Here is a 20,180-nt window from a genome sequence, read left to right as displayed (position 1 = left end):
CAGTGACTGCAGAATCTACTTAAATTCTGTTACATGCTTGTTAAAAGGTATTTCTCTCCAATGGAATACTTTTCTCACATTGAAGCCAACTTATAGGAGCTTCTAGGTTTAGTAAGCATCTCTCTACTCAGTAGGCCACTTCTCCCTGAACTATAGTTCTTTGCCTCTAATGGGATGTTTGAAAGTATTTGAAATTGTAGAATTTTAAAACTCAAGAGAACCATGTAGAAAGAAAACATGGGGGTACATGTTTATGACCTTGGATTTGGCAATGGTTTCTTAGATGTGCACCAGAAGTACAAGCAACTAAAGAAAGAAATACACAAATTGAACTTAGTCAAACTTAAAAGCTTTTTACTGTAAAGGACACTATCAAGAAAGTAAAAAGACAGCCCACAGAATGGGAGAAACTATTTGCATATTATATGTCCAATAAGGTCTAGTATCCAGAATATATACAGAACACTTATAATTCAACAACAAAAAGACAAATAACCCAATCAAAAAATGGGCAAAAGAAATGAATAGACATTTCCCCAAAGAAGATAGAGAAATGACCAACAAGCACAAAAAAAGATGTTCAATATCATTAGCCATTAGGGAAATGCAAATCAAAGCCACAATGAGGTACCACTTCACACTGACTAGGTTGGCTATAATAATAATAATTTTAAAAAACCAACATAAAGTAAAAAGTATTGGTGAGGATGTGGAGTAATAATTGGAACCCTCAGACATTGCTGGTGGGATTGTAACATGGAGCAACATCTGTGGAAAACAGTTTGGTGGTTCCTCCATCACCTATATATATAATTATTATGTGACCCAGCAATTTCCATGGTATGTACCCCAAAGAATTAACATCAGGTATTCAAATAAGAAGTTGTACATGGAAGTTCCTAACAGCACTCTCCACAATGGTCAAAAGGTGGAGGCAACCAAGTGTCTATGAAGAGATAACCAGAAAAACAAAATGTGATATATCTATACAGTGGAATATTATCCAGCCATAAAAATGAAGTAGGCATCTATACAGCACATGGATAAACCTTGAAAACATTATGCTAAGTAAAAGAAACCAAACACAAAAAGCCACATATTGTTTCATTTTATTTATATTAAATGTCCATTACGGTAAAATCTATAGAGACTGAAAGCAGATTAACGGTCACCAGGAGCATGATTACTTAATAGGTGTGGAGTTTCCTTTGGGGGTAATAAAAATATTCTGAAATTTGATAATGATTATTGTACAACATGGTGAATATAATAAATACAACTGAATCACACACTTTAAAATGGCGCATTTTAGGTTATATCAATTTTACCTCAATTAAAAACTTATGGAGGAATGCATTGTTCACTGTCTATGGGGTCGTCACAGAGTGGATGTAGTGTTGACGAAGATATTGCTGCTCTCTCTGGACTCTGAGGTCCGCAAAGGATTGACAAATAAAACTATACCAGAATGAAGGTATGTGCTCTAACATATACACAAGCCACTGGGGACCAACACTTCTTGTGATGATAATGGTAATGATAGCAGAGCTTTCCAACAGAGTCTTAGAGAATTGATTAATTCATTACAATTTTTTGAGTGCCCCTTTTATACCTGATACTGTGCCGGGTGAGGAATTCAATGAAGGGCAAAAACAGATGCTATCCATCTCTCATGAAACTTGCTTTTAGGGCAGAGACCCACATTAATTATAACCGCCTGCCAACTGAGGTAGGCACTATGAAGAAAGAAACACTCTTCTATGAGAATGCGGAGTAAAGAAAGTTAACCTACATCAGAGGTCAGGGAAGGATTCCTTCGGAGAGTAATTCTTGAACTGAGCTCTGTGGGATGGATAGGAGAGGTGAGCAAGCTCTCTAACAAGAGGGACCAGCATGTGTAAAACCTACGGCAGGAGGAAACATGACATTCAAGGGAATGAAAAAGGTCACTGTGGTTGATACATGCTGCATAAGGGGGAGATGAGGCTGGAGAGACAAGCAGGGCCTTGTAGGGTCTCCTATATTAGCCCTGGTAAAGGTTGTGTTCTTTATCCTAAGGGTAATAATAACTGGGTAGAGAGAGGATAGGGGATGGTTAGCTTCATCCTGGCAGTCAAGAATGGATTGGAGCCCTGGCCCAGCTGTTTGGAGCACTGTCACGTAAACCGAAAGGTTACTGGTTCAATCCCCGGCCAGGGTACATATCTGGGTTGTGGGTTTGATCCCCGGTTGGGATGCATGTGCGAGGCAACCTATAGATATTTTTCACATCAATGTTTCTCTCTCTTTCTCCCTTCCTCTCTCTGTAAGATCAGTAAGCTATCCTTGGATGAGAATTAAAAAAAAGAAAAGGAATGTATTGGAGACAGGGACAAGTGAATGTGGAGACTAGTTAGGAAGTTATTACAGTTATCCAGGGACAACTTCTGAAGTAGAGATAGAGATGGTGAAAAATAGAGCTAGACTTATAGAACAAGGCAGAGTTAGTCAGGGGAAGAAGATAGCTGAGGCAGACGGACACCATGCACAAAGGGATGAAGGTATGAACACGTGATGCAGAAGCTGGTGAGGCGTACCAGAGTAGGTCACTATGGCAGCATTGAGGGAAAGGTGTAGCTGCAGGAACCAGGGGAAGGTGCTGGAGAAGTCTATGGAAATCAGACCACTGGAGCATTCATTGGCAAGTCTGGACCTTATCTTGGTGGACATGGAAACTGTGGAGCATTAAAGTTGAGAAATGTGACTACCAGATAACTATGTTTTGCAAAGACCATTACAGGAGCACCAGAGACTGGATTTAAGGGGAATAAAGGTAAGATACAAGGAAACTGATTAGGAGGCTCTTACAGCTGCTCAACGTGAGCGTTAGGAGTGCCTGAGCCACAGTGTCACGAGACTGGGGAAATAGGATGGATGTAAGACTGTTCTGACACGGGATCAATGGATAATTGCCGCAGTCGTGATTGGCTGAGCTGCAGCACGTGTACAGCCCCACGTCTTCTCTCACACGTTCGCATGGATCCTTGCTGGTGTAAGTAAGGCAGTGGCACAAAACAAAAGAAAAGATGCCACTGAAACAGCCTCTGACAGCACTTTGCTTTCAGATTTCCCCCATTTTAATGTGATGTGGTGACCCACATAAACTATTGCCATACTTGCTTCAAAGAAGGGGCTTAATAAATACTTGAATAAATGAGTGCATAAATTTAAAAGGCTTATTTATCAGTGTATCTGCCACACTAATAATATTAAGGGGAAAATGCAAACACTTTAAAGAATTATGGAACTCTGAAGCCCTCGTGGTGAGCTTAACTGATGTCTCAACCACATTTTAAGACAAAATGTCGTTCTTATTGTGCTTGTGTTGCATAAGAATCTGTCCCGGTTATCACCAAGGTGTATTGGTCTTGACTGGCGTTCTACTGTCAAACCTGTTGTATGTGCATGGTGGGGCAGACTAGCATGTGATTTACATGCATCTGAACAAAACTCTCAGACTCACACGGCTATGAAGAGACTACCACAACAACAGCCAAGTAATATGAATGCGAAAATTTCCTTGAACTTGTTCAAATTGTGTTAACTCCATCTCAAGGGGTTCCTCAACAAAATGAAGAATTTCTTTTTTTCTCCCAAAGGACCTGGCTGGTCTGAAATGAATTCTATTCAGCAGGCCTCTTATATTCAAGGACATGAGCAGATCCCATTGGAAAATCTGGTTCTGAGAACCCTTACTCAGAAAACTTTCATCTCTTAAAACTTTAGTTAAAACATAATACCCAAAACTGAAGCTTTGAACATATTGGGAATGGGGAGAAGGCAATTAAACTAGTAATTCTAAAGGAGTAGAGCTTAGGACCTACATTATCAGTGTTTAAAGCTTAATAAAGGCTTTACCAAAGAACAATTAGATAAAGTCTTAGAAAGAAATCAGAGAAAAAGAAAAACTTTGGTATGCGAATACTAAATAGCCTCTAAGTGTGTGTGTGTACCAAACATGATAACTATATGTAGAGAGGTAACTATATGTATACATATATACTATATGTATTATATACTATATGTATATTAACTATGTATATGTATATACATACATATACATAGTTAATATATAACTGTATATATAGTTATGTTTAGTCTATTACACAAAAATATAGAAGAAAGGTCACACAATTTATTTTAGAATTAATTGTACAATCGAAGAGACAAATGCTAACCTTTTAAGATTGAATTTATTGGGGTTACATTGGTCAATAAAATCATCTACATTTCAAGTGTACCATTCTACAACACAATGCCTGCACATTGCATTGTATGCTCAGCATCCAATGTCTAGTACCCTTCCATCGTCATTTACCTCTGTTTACCCTCTGCTACTGCCCCCATCCCCCTTTCCCTCTTGTAATCACCACTGTTGTCTGTGTTCATGAGGTTTTTGTTTTTTGCTTAATCCTTTCACCTATTTCACCCAGCCCCTCCTCTCTGACAGCTGTCAGTTTTCTGTATCTATGAGTCTGTTTCTATTTTTTTTCTTTATTTTGTCCATTAGACTCCACACATAAGTGAAATCTAGTAGAGCAATAGGATTATCATTTTCTTCAATGACCTAAGGCTACCTTGAAGCTTGCTGACTTTCCTCATGCTAATTTAGTGGAAGTAGAAAGAAACAGGGGGAAGATGGTGGGGGAAAGTGGCAAGAGAGGATTAAGGAGGAAAAACAAAGCTCAGGGAACACAAGGTGTTGACTGGAATATTGCAGTGCCAGCATTCTCCATCCACCTCTCCAATCCACTCTACTCTTCTGTGCCTTGCGCTGTGTCCCAAAGGTGGTGGACATTTGTTTCTGAACTGCATTAGTAATCCCCATTTTCTTCCAAGTTTTCTTTTCTCTAGCAGCTGGAACTCTGAGCCATCAGCAGGAGCACCGGGAGTGGGGGAACAGTGAAGTCGGGGTGCCCATTCCCTGGCTGAACTTCCAGTTGGCTTCATGTCTCAATCTCAGGTTACAGTTCCTCTCTGGGAAGGGGATAATTTTCTGTGGCTACTTTCCTAGGTTCTGGGACCTGCTCCTTTCTCTTACTCTGTAAAGTCCACAGGAACAAATAGTTCTCGACTGTTGACAGCCTTGGGATTCTTACCCATACTCTGGATATTTCCCTGAATCCTGCCCATACCTTCATAAATGTCCCTTCATTACATGCCTCAAATTCCATTTTTTTAAACATTTTTTTACTTTTTAGTTACAGTTGACATACAATATTATATTTGCTTCTGGTATACATCCCAGTGACTAGACATCATATAACTCAGTAAGTGAATGTCCTGAAAAATCTCACACTCATCTGACACCATAGAGAGTTATTAGAATATTATTGATTATATTCCCCATGCTGTACTTTACATACCCATGATTATTCTGAAACAACTATTTGTACTTCTTAATTCCTCACCTTTTTCACCCATCCCCAACCCCCTCCCATCAGGCAACCATCAAAATGTTCTCTGTATCTATGAGTCTGTTTCTGTTCTGCTTATTCATTTGTTTTGCTTTATAGATTTAATTGTTAATAGATATGTATTTATTTTTATTTGTTTATATTTTTTATCTTTTTATTCATCTTAAAGAAGACCCTTTAACATTTCATGTAATGCTGGTTTGGTAGTGATAAACTCCTTTAACTTTTCCATGTCTGGGAAGCTCTTTATCTGTGCTTCGATTCCAAATGATAGCTTTGCTAGGTGGAGTAATCTTGTTTGTAGATCCTTGCTTTTCATCACTTTAAAAATTTCTTGCCACTCCCTTCCAGCTTGCAAAGTTTCTGCTGAGAAATCAGCTGACAGTCTTATGGGAGCTCTCTTGTAAATAACTAAATGCTTTTTTCTTGCTGTTTTAAAGATTCTCTTTCTTTAAACTTTTGCATTTTAATTATGATGTGTCTTAGTGTGGGCCTCTTTGGGTTCATCTTGTTTGGCGCTCTCTGTGCTTTCCTGATTTGCATGTCTACTTCCTTTACCAAGTTAGGGAAGTTTTCTGGCATTTTTTTCAAATAGGTTTTCAATTTCTCACTTTCTCTCTTCTGCTTTCAGCCCTCCCCACCACCCATGATGTGAATGTTAGTACGCTTGAAGTTGTCCCTGAGGCTCCTTACATTATCTTCATGCTTTTGGATTCTGTTTTCTTTTTGCTGTTCTCATTTTTTTGATTTTTTATTTTCCAAATTACTAATTTGATTCTTGGGTTCATCTACTCTATTTTTATTCCTTGTAAATTATTCTTCATTTCAGTTAGTGTATTCTTCATTTTTGACTAGTTCTTACTTATGGTTTCTATGTCCTTTTTCATGTTGCTGATACTCTAAGTTCCTTAAAATTTTTACTAAGTTCCTTGAGCATCTTTATAACTGTTGTTTTGAACTCTGTGTCTGGTAGTTTGCTTGCCTACATTTCATTTAGTTCTTTTTCCGGAGATTTTGCCTGTTCTTTCATTTGGGACCTGTTTCTTTGTTTCCATATTTTGACTCTTTCCCTGTTTTTGTCTCTATGCATTAGGTAGAGCTGCTATGTCTCCTGGACTTGGTAGAGTAGCTATTTGTATGGAAAGGGCACTGGAAACAGCTTGGGTAGACCTGTAAGTTGGTTGGGGTGGGGTCTCAGGGAATCACCATGGTAGGGTGAATAGTGTGAGCTAGGTTGATTAAAACTCAGATATGGCACTCACCTGTCAGCTCTGTGGGAGTGGGGAAGATGTCTGAGAAAAGGAATAATGGTCTCTGCCAGCACTTTTGTCTGGCATAAAGCTCTCTTCCCCAGGTCTCACCCTGATGTCAGACAGTTCAATTCCTCCATGTATGTCCCTGGTTTCTTTCAAGCTGCTGGCCCAATGTGCTGTAGCCCAGAGGGAGTGAGTCTAAGTAAATCCATGTGTGGGACTTTTAAGAGGAACTTCCTGGGACTTCAAAAGCCCACTGTCTCACTCAGCCATAATCCCTACTGGTTTTTATAGCAAGAGGTTATGGGGACTTCTCTTCCCACACTGAAACCCTGGGCTGGGAGGCCTGGTGTGGCACTGGGACTCCTCTCTCCTCAGGGGTGATCTCCACAGCTGAGATATCCCTCCTGATTTTTATCTACCACATGTGAGTGTGGGACCAGGCCAGTCTGAGGCTTCACTCCTCCTACCAATGTCAATGTGGCTTCTTCTTTAAATCCGTAGTTGTAGGACTTCCATTCCATTCATTTCAGACAGTTCTGAATGATGATTATTCTATAGTTCAGTTGTAATTTTGATGTGGTGGTGGGAGCATTCGAGTACCGCATTTACCTTTGCCGCTCTCTTGACCAGAAGTTCAAGTTCCATTTAAATGTACCATCAGCTTCTTGCTGGGATCCTTGACTAATGATTTAATTGTCCTCTAACACAAAATGCAGCACTAAACTCTGACAAGATGATCTTGGGAAATCCCAAGGAGATAGGTAACAATTTTTAATGACATTTTCTTTGGTCTTAGTAATAAGAATGTGAATGGTTGTTTAAAACATAATCTGTAGTTAATTATTGATGGCATAATGTTCTTTTCCTTAGTGTTCACTCTCCTCTGGTAAGCCCAGATCCCTAATTAACTATAAACAAAATTATGAAACTACTTTATGAATTAAGTTTTGAGCATCTTAAGTTTGAGATGCCTGAGGGAGAAACTAGAAATAATACTTTCTAAGTGTTCAAAGATGAAATTGTTTGCTACTGGAGACCATGAGTTCCATATTGTAGGAGGTGTTCAAGTAGAAGCTGAAATAGCAATGGATTGGTTGTTGAACTTGCTGATTTTAAGGTCTTTTCCAATGTGTACTTTTATGATTCTTCACTCTATGTTATAATGCTCTACTACCATGATATTATTGTGAAGATATTGACAATTAAGTTAGATATTTTGATGTAATAGATAGTACACAAACAATATACACACAGACTTTTTCTGAGTTGGAATTTTGGTCATTTTAATTTTTAAATATATTTTATTGATTATGCTATTACAGTTGTCCCATTTTTTTCTCCCCTTTATCCCTCTCTGCCGTGCACCCACCCCCCAGCAGGATTTCCCCCCTAGTTCATGTGAATGGGTCATACACATAAGTTCTTTGGCTTTTCCATTTCCTATACTATTCTTAACCTCCCCCCTGTCTATTTTGTGCCTACCAATTATGCTTTTTATTCCCTGTACCTTTTTTCCTATTCTCCCCACTGATAACCCTCCATGTGAGCTCCATTTTTGTGATTCTGTTCCTACTTTAGTTGTTTGCTTAGTTTATTTTGGTTTTTAGGTCCAGTTGCTGATAGTTGTGAATTTGCTGTCATTTTACTGCTCACAGTTTTGATCTTCTTTTTCTTAGTAAAGTCCCTTTAACGTTTCATATAATAAGGGCTTCGTGATGATGAACTCCTTTAACTTTACCTTATCTGGGAAGCACTTTATCTGCCCTTCCATTCTGAATGATAGCTTTGCTGGACAGAGTAATATAGGTTGTAGGTCCTTGCTTTTCCTAACTTAAAACACTTCTTTCCAGCCCCTTCTTGCCTGCAAGGTTTCTTTTAAGAAATCAGCTTATAGTTTTATGGGAACTCCTTTGTAGGTAACTCTCCCTTTTCTCTTGCTATCTTAATCTTTGAAGATTCTCTCCTTGTCTTTAATCTTGGGTAACTTAATTATGATGTGTGTTGGTGTGTCTCTCCTTGGATCCAACTTCTTTGGGATTCTCTGAGCTTCCTGGATTTGCATGTCTATTTCCTTCATCAGATTGGGGAAGTTTTCCTTTATTACTTTTTCAAATAAGTTTTCAATTTCTTGCTCTTCCTCTTCTCCTTTTGGCACCCCTATGATTTGGATTTTGGAATGTTTAAAGTTGTTCCAGACATTCCTAAGTCTCTCTTTATTTTTTTTGAATTCCTGTTTCTTCATTCTATTCCAGTCAGATGTTTATGTCTTCCTTTTGTTCCAAACTGTTGATTTGAGTCTCAGTTTCCTTCCCTTCCCTGTTTGTTTCCTGCATATTTTTCTTTGTTTCACTTTTATAGCCTCCACTTATTCCTTTATTTTGTGACCATACACAATCATTTCTGTGAGCATCCTGATTACCAGTGTTTTGAACTCTGCATCTGATAGGTTGGCTATCTCCTCATCACTTAGTTCTTTTTCTGGAGGTTTAATCTGTTCTTTCATTTGGGCTATATTTCTTTGTTTCAGTGCACCTGTTATGTTGTAAAGGGCAGAGCCTTAGGTATTCACCACACACAGACTTTTAAGCACAAAAATCTTAAAGAAAATTTATCTTTAGCATAACACGATAGAAACCCTGGTCTCTGGAGACAGGTAAACATCTGTTTTAACCCTAGCTCTCTATAAAAGGCTTTGAGTCTTACTGAAGTTACCTAACACCCCTGTATCTCAGTTTTCTTAAATCTTTCTCATCAACAGAGGGTGGGAATTCAGTGAGGTAACATTTAGGACAAATGTAGTTTCCCAATAAATGTTAGTTCTCTTTGATTTACCACCATCATTAAAATGTTCTTCCTGTTATGTCAAAATACTGTACCAAGGTAAATAAAAATGCATTTAAGAATTGCATTTTTTAAGTTCACAGCTAAATCATTCTCAACAATAAAAAGGTGAAAACTTTTTCTCTGAGATCAGGAACAAAACAAGGATGCTTACTCTCACTACTTTTATTCAATATAGCAATGGAATTCGTAGCTGGAACAATAAGGCAAGAAAAAATAAAAATAAATAAAAGCATCCAAATAGGAAAGGAAGAAGTAAAACTGTCACTATTTGTAGATAAAATGATGTTATATATAGAAAATCTGCCCTAGCTGGTGTAGCTCAGTGGATTGAGCAGGGGCCTGTGAATCAAAGGGTTGCTGATTCAATTCCCAGTCAAGGCACATGCCTGGTTTTTGGGCCAGCCCCCAGTGGGGGGCACTCGAGAGGCAACCACACATTGAGGTTTCTCTCCCTCTCTTTCTTCTTCTCTTCCCCTCTCCTTATTCTAAAGATCCCCCCCTTTTTTTTACAGAAACTGTAAGGAATAAATGAATTCAGTAAAGTTGCAGGATACAGAACCAATATACAAAAATCTGTTGCAATTTTACACACCAACAGTGAACTATCATAAAGAGAAATAAAGAAAACAATCCCATTTACAATTGCATCAAAAAGAATAAAACACCTAAAAATAAAATTAACCAAGGTGATGAAAGGTGTATATATTAAAAACTATAGGACATTAATGAAAGTAATTGATGAAGACACAAGTAAATAGAAACATATTTCATGCTCACAGACTGGAAGAATTAATAATGTTAAAATGTCTACATTGCTCAGCATATTTTACAGATTCAATACAATCTTTACCAACATTCAAGGGCATTTTTCACAGAAATAGAACAATCCTAAAATTTTTACGAAACCGCAAAAGACCCTAAATTGCCAAAGCAATCTTGGAAAAAACAAAAACAAAGTTGGAGACATCACACTCCCTGATTTGCAGTATATTTCAAAGCTATGGTAATCAAAACAGTATAATGTTAGCATAAAAACAGACACAGAGATCAATGGAAACAGGATAGAGAACTCAGAAATAAATCCATATCTCTATGGTAAATTAACCTATGACAAAGAAGGCAAGAATATACAATAGGGTCAAGACAGACTCTTCAATTAATGGGGCTGTGAAAACTGGATAGCCACATGCAAAAGTATGAAACTAGACTCTTACACAGTACACAAAAATTAGCTGAAAATGGGTTAAGACTTAAATGTAGGAGTTGAAACCATAAACCTTCTAGAAAAAAAAGCAGGCAGTAAGATCCTCGACATGGGTCTTGGCAATTATTTTTTGGCTGACTCCCAAAACAAAGGCAACAAAATTAAAAATAAACAAGTAGGACTACATTAAATTGGATAGCTTCTGCACAGCAAAGGAAATCACCAACAAAATAAAAAGGCAACCTATTGAATAGGAGAAAATATTTGCAAGTTATATGTCTGATAAAGGACTAATAATCCAAAGTACATAAAAAGCTCTTTCAACTCAGCAGCAACAAAAAAAAATTGTTTAAAAACTCAGCAGACAACCTGAATAGACACTTCTCCAAAGAAGACATACAGAAGGCCAACAGACACATGAAAAGATGCGCAACATCACTAATCGGGGAAATGCAAACCACAATGAGCTATCACCTCACACCCATTAGAATGGCCATCACCAAAAAGACAGGCAATAACAAGTATTGCAAACATGGGGAGAAAAGAGAATCTTCATATACTGTTGGTGGGAATGTGAATTGATGCAGCCACTATGCACCAATTTACATAGCGCACAAACTATGGAAAACAGGATAGAGGTTTGTTAAAAAAATAAAAAATAAAACTACCATATGATTCAGCAGTTCCATTTCTGGGTATTTATCCAAAAGAACAACAACAACAAAAAAGTTATGGTAACAACCTAAGGGCCCATTGGTGGATGAATAAAGATGATATGGTATATGTCAATGTGCGTGTGTGTAAGAATGTTACTCAGCCATAAAAAAGAATGGAATCTTGCTCTTGGGGACAGCATGGATGGGCCTCCTTGAGGACATTATGCTAAGTGAAATAAGTCAGGTAAATAAGTCAGATATCCACTGATTTCGCCGAAATGTGCAATCTAAAAACCATGCTCATAGACACAGAGAATGAATTGGTGGTGTGGGGGAGGGGTGAGACCTGTGAAAGGGGCCAAAGGAACAAACTTCCAGCTAGAAAATAAATGTCACGGGGATGAAATGCATAGCATGGTGACTATAGTTAGTAACAGTCTATTGCATATTTGGAAGTTGCTAAGAGCATAAATCCTAAAAGTTCTCATCACAAGAAAAAAATATTTTGTAGCTATATATATGGTGATGGATGGTAACTAGACTTACTGTGAGGATCATTTTGAAGTATATACAAATATCTGTACTACACCTGAAACTAACATAATGTTATGTTACTTATACCTCAAAGTAAAAAGAATTATTATTATTTTTAATTGTAAACGGTGACAGTGCCCTAGGTGGTCCTGGGATCTGTCTGTTGCTTCAACAGGGTTTGGACTAAACACACCCAAGATGCCCCTTCCAGCCTCCAACCACCCTCCAAATTCTTCCCCGTCACCGCCTTTGGAACCACCTCAGTCATCCTCAACCTCCGAGACCAGCCAGCACCGATTTTTTGACCTTAACTCCCTAGCGCCAACTAACCGTGAGCTACCACATTCATCAGAATTACTCCACCGAGGTGGAGGCCGCTGTCAACTGCCTGGCCAACCTGCATGTGCGGGCTTCCCACACCTACCTCTCCCTGGGCTTCTATTTCCACCGTGAAGATGTGGCTCTGGAGAGCGGGAGCCACTTCTTCGGAGAGTTTCCAGGAGAAGCTGGAGACGCCAAGCATCTCTTAAAGCTGCAGGACGAGCCTGGTAGCTGCATTCTCGTCCAGGACGTCCAGAAGCCTTCCGCAGGTGAGTGGGGCAACACTCAGGACGCCATGGCAGCTGCCCTGGCCTTCGAGAAGAACCCGAACCAGGACTTTTTGGATCGACAAGCCCTGGACTCCACCCCCACGGGCCCTCATCTCTGCGACTTCCGGGAGAACCGCTGCCGGGATGGGGAGGTGAAACTCATCAGGAAGATGAGCGACCACCTGACTAACACCCGCAGGCTGGCCGGGCCCCAGCAGGGCTGAGCGAGTGTCTCTTCCAAAGGCTCACCCGCAAGCACGACTAGGAGGAGCCTTGGGAGCCCAGAGACTTTGAGGCGCCTGTCTGCATTCCCCCGGTGTCTGGCTTCTGCTGGAGCCTCTCTCCCTCAAACCATGAGGCATCCTTTTAACCACCCTGGAGCCCTCTCCCATGCATCGGGCCACATGGAAACAATAAAGCTTTGTGCAGCAAAAAAAAAAAAAAAAAAAGTAAATGGCAATCAATGTAGTGACCAGCACACTCCCTTTGGCATCCACAATGTCCAGGGCACAGTGGCGAATGCTGTAAACAGTACATCAGATAAAAAGGTCTTCCCTGAAAGAGCTGATATTTTAAAATAATAGTAATAAATTCAATTCCTACATTGCTTTTCACCTTACAGCCATTTTGCTTGGGGGTTCACAACGATGTTATAAGCTAGGCATTATTATCTCCATTTATAAAGGAAAAAATTTATAAAGGGCAGAAAATCATAATCCTAGAGAAAGTGGTCTTTTCATGGACTCATTCAGACATTTTATTTGGTCAAGGAAACAAGATTAAAAATAAAAAAATGTTAAAAATTAAAAAACCGAACAACACACAGCAGCAGAGCTGTTCTGCGTGAGTTAAGCCACATCATCTCTAACTACAACTCAGAATTTCTGGAGCAAGGAAACCTTGGGCTGTCATAGTGGGGCAATTAGAGAAACATGTAGCCTAGCAGTTTATTGCTCAGGCTCAGAAAACTTGGTCAAATCCTGGCTTTCTCACGTCCAAATCGTGCTGCTGGCACTCTGTGTCAGCCTTTTCTATACCTCAGCTTCCTCATCTGTGAAATGGAGCTGTAATTGAACCTACCCATGGAATTTTCGTAAGGTTTCAATGAGGTAACCTGGTTAAAGTGCTTGGTATAACACCCACTTCACAGAAAGTGTGTGATAAATATAGCTATTCTTATTACAAGACAAAGCAACAGGAGCCACAGTGGAAAGCCAATTTGCCTAGACCCACAGAGCTGGTTAGTGACAAAGCAGAGACTGGAGCCCAGATCCCGCCCATCATCCTTTTGTTACAGATGCACCACAGCTTAATTAGGTTTTGAAACATGGGTGATAAGAATTTCAGCTAAAGGAGAGAACAAGAGCCAGATACCCTGCTATCTGCTATGGATCTGCAATCTATCGTCGTGGCTTTTCCAGGAAGCAGACACATCACCAGTATCTATGCAGAAAACATAAATAAACCAAATTCCTTCAGAATATTCTTGTGTTCCTCCTATGTGTGGGACTGCCTCACAGTCGGACCTCTTATAACATGGTCCATTTGTGATCTGAGGAACCAAATCACCTTAGACAAGCACAAAAAAGGCACAGGCTTCCAGCACGTTCACCTCTTGCTGTGACTGATGCCGCAGTGAGGTCCCAGTGTAGACAGTTCTGGCAGGACAGAAGTGGATGTGGAGATTAAAGAACTAAAGTAAAGCCCACAATCATCTCTGAGACTAGCTTGTGCCTGGTTTTATAAACACTGCTCAGCTATTTTGAGTCACCAGGGACTTATCACTCCCAGTGTCAATTCAGGAAGCATTCTTCTGGTCACATGTTGTAACCAGGAGAGCCGTAGTCATACAACCAGTGACCAGAACATCCTTGGCTAATAAGGGCAGGCTCTATCACAGCGCATTAAGGATGAATAAATTTGGGCAGTGAAGACTTAAATAATAACGAAACTTTAAACAACATTGAACTTAATATGATTCTGCAGCCTTTTCCCCGCTTAGATCTCTTCTGCTGGAAGTATTGTTGTTCTCTGCCTTTTGAAGTCATTTCACATCAACCCCAGCCAGTTTCAGTGAGCACAGGTTGACCCAAAATCTTTATTGGACTCTTGCGGCACCATTTTCCTGGCTTTTCTTGGAATAAAAGTAGAGCCTCCCTGGGTTTTGAAAGTGCTTTTCTGGTTAATGAGGACTGCACAGTTTCATCCCTAATTACAGTAGTCCCTTTTATAGTGTCATGTTTCTAGGAGAGCTTGGAAAGTTTGCATCTTAAATGCCAAGCCAGCACAACAGTTGTAGCATATATTAAAATCGGAGTAGTTATAATATTCTATTTAATTCTCTAAGACTGCTAGAGAGACTTCCACATGGACTGTCCACGCATTTCCAGAGAGTAACACAGGAGAACCTTCCAGCCCAATGTGTCGAAGTGTGTGAGCTGGGGCTGAGCTGAGAAAGTTGCAGTGTTGAGAACTTGCATATTAGAGAGCTTGGCAGATGCCTTTCTCAGCTTTACCAGCTTGAGAAATCTACTCATCTTTCCCCTTTTGAAAATAATAAGGTGAGATTCCCCTGCTTCTCCATGTTAATCACAAAGAATTTAAAACTAACCAGTTTAGAGAAACTTGCTTAGATCATCTGACTGGATTTTAGCCAATTTGTATGGTGTTGATATAAATGTTTCAAAGTTTACTACCTACAATACTGTTGGGCAGATCTTTTTAGTCCTTTTGGGAGGTTCTGCATATTTAGCTTGTAGCCCTCGAGCTGTCTTCTCTCTGTTTTGATTTTACTCCAGTTACTTAACTTCACCCTTAAACCCAGGAGAAGTCTGATAGCCACTTTTCTCTTTTGGAAAATACGATGGGTGGTACCTTCTGCGTCCTCAGTGGTGACAGAAGACAGAAGGTAATGATGTTCCGTCATTTCTACCTTAGGTCACCTTTCATGTTATCTCAGGAAAGACCTGCTTCGATGAAGAGGCCAGCATGGTAGGACAGAATCTGACTTGATTCCCAACATTGCCACATGTGCCACCTTTGAATCTCCGCTACCACATCTATAAAATGGAGTAATGGAACTGCCTTCCGATCCAGTGATCCCACTGCTGGGATTGTATCCTAAGAATCCCGAACCACCAATTCAAAAGAACCTATGCACCCCAATGTTCATAGCAGCACAATTTACAACAGCCAAGTGCTGGAAACATCCTAAGTGCCCATTGGTAAATGAGTGGATCAAATATTATGGTACATTTATATAATGGAATACTATGCATCAGAAAGAAAGAAGGAACTTCTACCCTTCACGACAGCATGGATAGAACTGGAGAGCATTATGCTAAGTGAAATAAGCCAGGTGGTAAAAAACAAATACCATATGATCTCACCTGTAAGTGAAATCTAATCAACAAAACAAACAAGTGAGCAAAATAGAACCAGACACATGGAAATAAAGAACAGACTGGCAGTGACCAGACAGGTGGTGGGAGGGGATAATGGAGGAAAAGAGGGGAAGGGGCAAGCAATGGAACATGAACAGAGGACTCATGGGCACAGACAATGGGGGTGGGGATTGACTGTGGCAGGGGGTGGGGTTGGAGTGAGCAAGGAGGAAAAAGGCAGGTCAACTGTAACTGAACAACAATAAATTAAAAAAAAATAAAATAGAGTAACAAAGCCTATCCTTAGCTCTCTCTGAGAATCACAAGATAACACATCCGGAACACTGAACTCAGTGCCCAGAGCAGCGCTCGCCATGTGCTAGTTGCCTTTCTCTCTCCCTTCAGGATGGCCAGAGGAAACACGGAAGAGCCTGCTTTGGAAAGAATACTTGCAACAGAAACTTCGAAAATTGTTAGCCAGTTAACATGCCCTTCTTTGGTAAGGAATTGGAGAAAATTAGAGAAGTTTCTAAACATGAGTCTTCTTTCATGTAATTCGCCTTAGATCTCTTAGACAAGAAGCTGGAAGGAAGGACATACTGCATAAGGAATATGTAATCTCGCTGGAGATTAGCATTTGCCCACCTACCACCAGAGGACAATATCAGGCTATAATTACTGTGCAGACGCTCCATTAAAATATTGGGCTGGGTGATGTCAGACCCCAGAAGAGGTATGAAACAGTTTCTGTCTAGAACATCCAAAGAGGGGGCACAGTGTAGTGGAGAGAATATTGACTTTTGATTATTCCAAGTCTTGTCACCTTTTAACTAAGTAAACATCTGTGAACTCCAGTTTAGTTTTTGTGTTTTTTTAGTCTGTAAAATAGTCCAGGGGATTTCTGATTTACTCACAGGACTATTCAGAGTAGAGCTTCTCAAATCCCGATGTCTGTACAAAGTACTTGAAGGTCTTTTTAAAATGCAGAGTCTGGTTCAGCAGGTTTGGGGTGGAGCCTGGGATTCCGCATTTCTAGTTGACTTCCAGACGATGCTGGTGCTGCTGGTCAGGGACCACACTTTGAGAAGCAAGAATTTAGAGGGTTGTATGAGACGCTATGTACGTAAAAGGACTTGTAAACTCAGACAGGTAGAAAGCCGTGCTGTTAGCAGCAGCAGCGTTCATATGTTCTACTGAGGAATTTTCTCTGACAAACACCACTACTGATTTTCATGTCTTTCCATTCTCCCCTGTCCTTTTCTGTGCTTGTAACAGTGCTTACATTAAGATTTAGTTTTTTTAGTGGAGTTAAGATGGGACCTATGGGAATGCAATGTGTCTGGCACAACATAATCACTGAAGGAAGAAAAGGAGAGATGAAAAGAAGGAAGGGAGAAAGTATAGAAATACACTGTGTTTTGGGGGTAAGATGTGGCTATCCTCTTAGAGATAAGAAGGAAATGTAAGAGATAAAAGGGAGGCAGCCCACTGGCATTTTACATCAAGTGTCTAAGGACAGCAAACCTCACACTAAGTGAAGCCGGATACGTCAAAGGTGTTTACATAAATAAATGCAGCTTGATAGATTTCCAGGAACTACTTGTGATGCCTCATATGGCTATGTGGCTATATCCACTCACAGGCCCCCGGAAGGGAGGCAAAAATATGGACAAATTCCTTCTGACGAAACCAAACCAAAACAAAACAGAAAACACTTTTAGATCTGATGGAAGGGCATGGGCCTTATGAATAAGTGAACAGCATTTACTAAGCACTCACTGTGTACAGAACACACGAAAGCAAGGCCTTTTTCTGGGGGGCTCGCCTGGGGGCCAGCCCGCCTGGGGCCCTGCCACGGCACAGCCAGGCCGGCCCCTAGAGCAGGGCTGCGTTGCTTCCTCATTGTTTTGGCAAGCTGGCTTTGCCACTTAAGTTTTAGAAAGACTTCAAAGGTAATTCTGAGTTACTTTCTAATACTATTCGGACTAACAACGAGAACAACAAAAGAGGCATGTTTAGAGGTAAAGCTCCTCCAAAATTGTTTAATCAAACTACACCTCACAGCACCACTCCACCTCACGTCGCACCCATCCCACCCTGTCAGTCCTGGTCCCCATTCCTGCTCCTTTCTCCAGAGCTCTTACCCGCATGTCAGACATTTGAGGCTTTGCTTACGTATTTCATTGTCACATGGTTTCACCAGTCAGACACAGCTCAGCGAGGCTGGGGACTTGTGTCTGCTTTGTCTGCCGTGTGTGCCCATGGCAGGTGCTCAGCAAGCATTGGTTGAAGGAATAAATAAGTACTGAGAATTTGTAGTAGATACATTTTTAGCCGTATTTTCTTGAAGAATTTTAAAGAACAGATTATGTAGTTTCAAACTTTTAGATGGCACCTCTGCATTTCTGGAAACCACATCTAATGTCTCATTATTTAATTGCTTTTCTCCCAAATAAATAACTTTCTGTTTCCTATTAAAGCTGACGCCCAATATAATAGCTTGTTCAAGATTAGTGCATGCTTATTAAACAGCGAATATGAACAGGACACGTTTTTTTTTTTTTTTTTTTTTTTTGCATCTTTTCAAAAGCAAGGTGCTCATGAAGGCACTCTGGAGAATTTTCTAACCGAGAGTTTTTGGAGTATTTAAAGTGGCTTCTGAGTTCCCAAGGGACCTTTTCTCCTTGTCTTGGTGACTAGCAAGTCCTAGGAACAGACGGTCACCAAATCTGTTTTCTCCATAGGAGAAAATCTTTGATGGGTTCTGATCTGTCTCCCACAAACCTTCCGGACCAAGGAGGGACCCACAGCACCTCCTGAGGCGGAGAAGTGTGGCAGGCATCGCCAGTCCCCAACTTGAGATTGCCCAGGGATGTGCCAGCTGAGTCTCAGTGAAGCCCCAACGGAGATAGTACTTCTCTCCTTCCCCACAGAGCACGTATCTTGGGGTGTCTAGAAGCTCGGCCCCTCAGTTTAACCCCAGGCTCATGTGGGGGCCACTGAGATGAGCACATTTAAACATGCCACTGACATTATTTAACAGCACAGAGTGTCATGGTGACCTGATCTTAGAAGTAGTTTAGTGAGAGCTGAATCCTATTTTCAGTCTCCATGAAGTTTTGAGAGTCAGCCCAATTTCTAGATCATCCTCTACCCAGGCTTGAAAACGGCTTTATTTCACACTTTGCAGAGGGAGGTAGGTGAGTTTCTATGTGAAAGTGATGGTGCCAAAGACATTCACGAACATTAAAAAAATGTCTGAACATGGCTTCAAGCCACTCAGCCTATTTCTCATCCTGCCCGTGCCTTGTGGAGTGTACGCAAGTTCACAGCTCTCTTTGAAATTGGTGGTGGTTATGAGCTTGGAGCAACTCTGTGGGGCTCTGAGCAATATAATAAATGAGCCCCTTTGAAGACCAGCCATTGTAGCTGGGCTCTTTTCGTGCGGTCTGAGCTGATTTCTCTGGGATGTTCTGCAGTGGTGGGAGTGGCCCACCAACACATGGCCTCTGGTTTCAACTTGGGGCCTGAAAGAGAAAAGGGGGACAGGGAAACAAGTCCTCATATTTCGTTAAAGAACTGGCCGAAACCCTTTTGCTATCCTTTTTGATATTAACACCTGGAATAAACCATCCCACACCCACACACCTTGAACTAAAATAAAACAAAAGCTGCCTTTCATCTGCATGTACTTACTGGCCTAGGCAGCAAAAATACCAACAAGAAAAATAAAATAAAAACAAAGCTGTTATCTGTCAGGAGATGAAGAAGACTTATTTTGTGTATCAGGAGTCACAGATTATTTCTTTGGTTGAAAATAAAGACTACAACTTGAGGTAATTTTCATGTTTTTATGATGACATTACAGGCCAAGTCCACATTCTCTGATATCAAGATGAAAACTTCTTGTATACTCTTAAAAGGTAATTAACAGTTTCGGTTTTGACTTTTGACTAAATATTCCTAAATGGCTAGTATATGTTATTTCAAATAATCAAGTTCAATAAGGAAAGTACATTCAGGTTGCTTTTAAATATATTTAAGACTGACTTATTTGGTCCGATTTTTCAAGTATAAGTTTCAATGGCTATTTGAATGCTCTCTCTTATACTAGATGCAGATTCAACCCATTTTTGTTGAGTGCTTTCTTTATACGTCAAAATCAGTGTGAGATCAATATTATTAACCCTACTTAGCAGATGAAAGGACCTAGGTCAGAGAGTTCCAATGTCAAGTAACGAGAAAGTGGCAGAGCTG

The 20,180-nt window shown here is 40.2% G+C and overlaps 1 pseudogene; it reads left to right on the top strand.

Moving 5' to 3' along the window:
• The first annotated feature begins 11,694 nt into the window (after positions 1–11,694).
• LOC112299593 (ferritin light chain pseudogene) lies at positions 11,695–12,805 on the top strand (annotated as a pseudogene).
• Positions 12,806–20,180: the final 7,375 nt, after the last annotated feature.

Source organism: Desmodus rotundus, chromosome 1 (genome assembly GCF_022682495.2).
Source record: "Desmodus rotundus isolate HL8 chromosome 1, HLdesRot8A.1, whole genome shotgun sequence".
Classification (NCBI taxonomy): Eukaryota; Metazoa; Chordata; class Mammalia; order Chiroptera; family Phyllostomidae; genus Desmodus; species Desmodus rotundus.
Note: the sequence above shows the minus strand (reverse complement) of the source record. Positions and strands in the feature narration are given on the sequence as shown.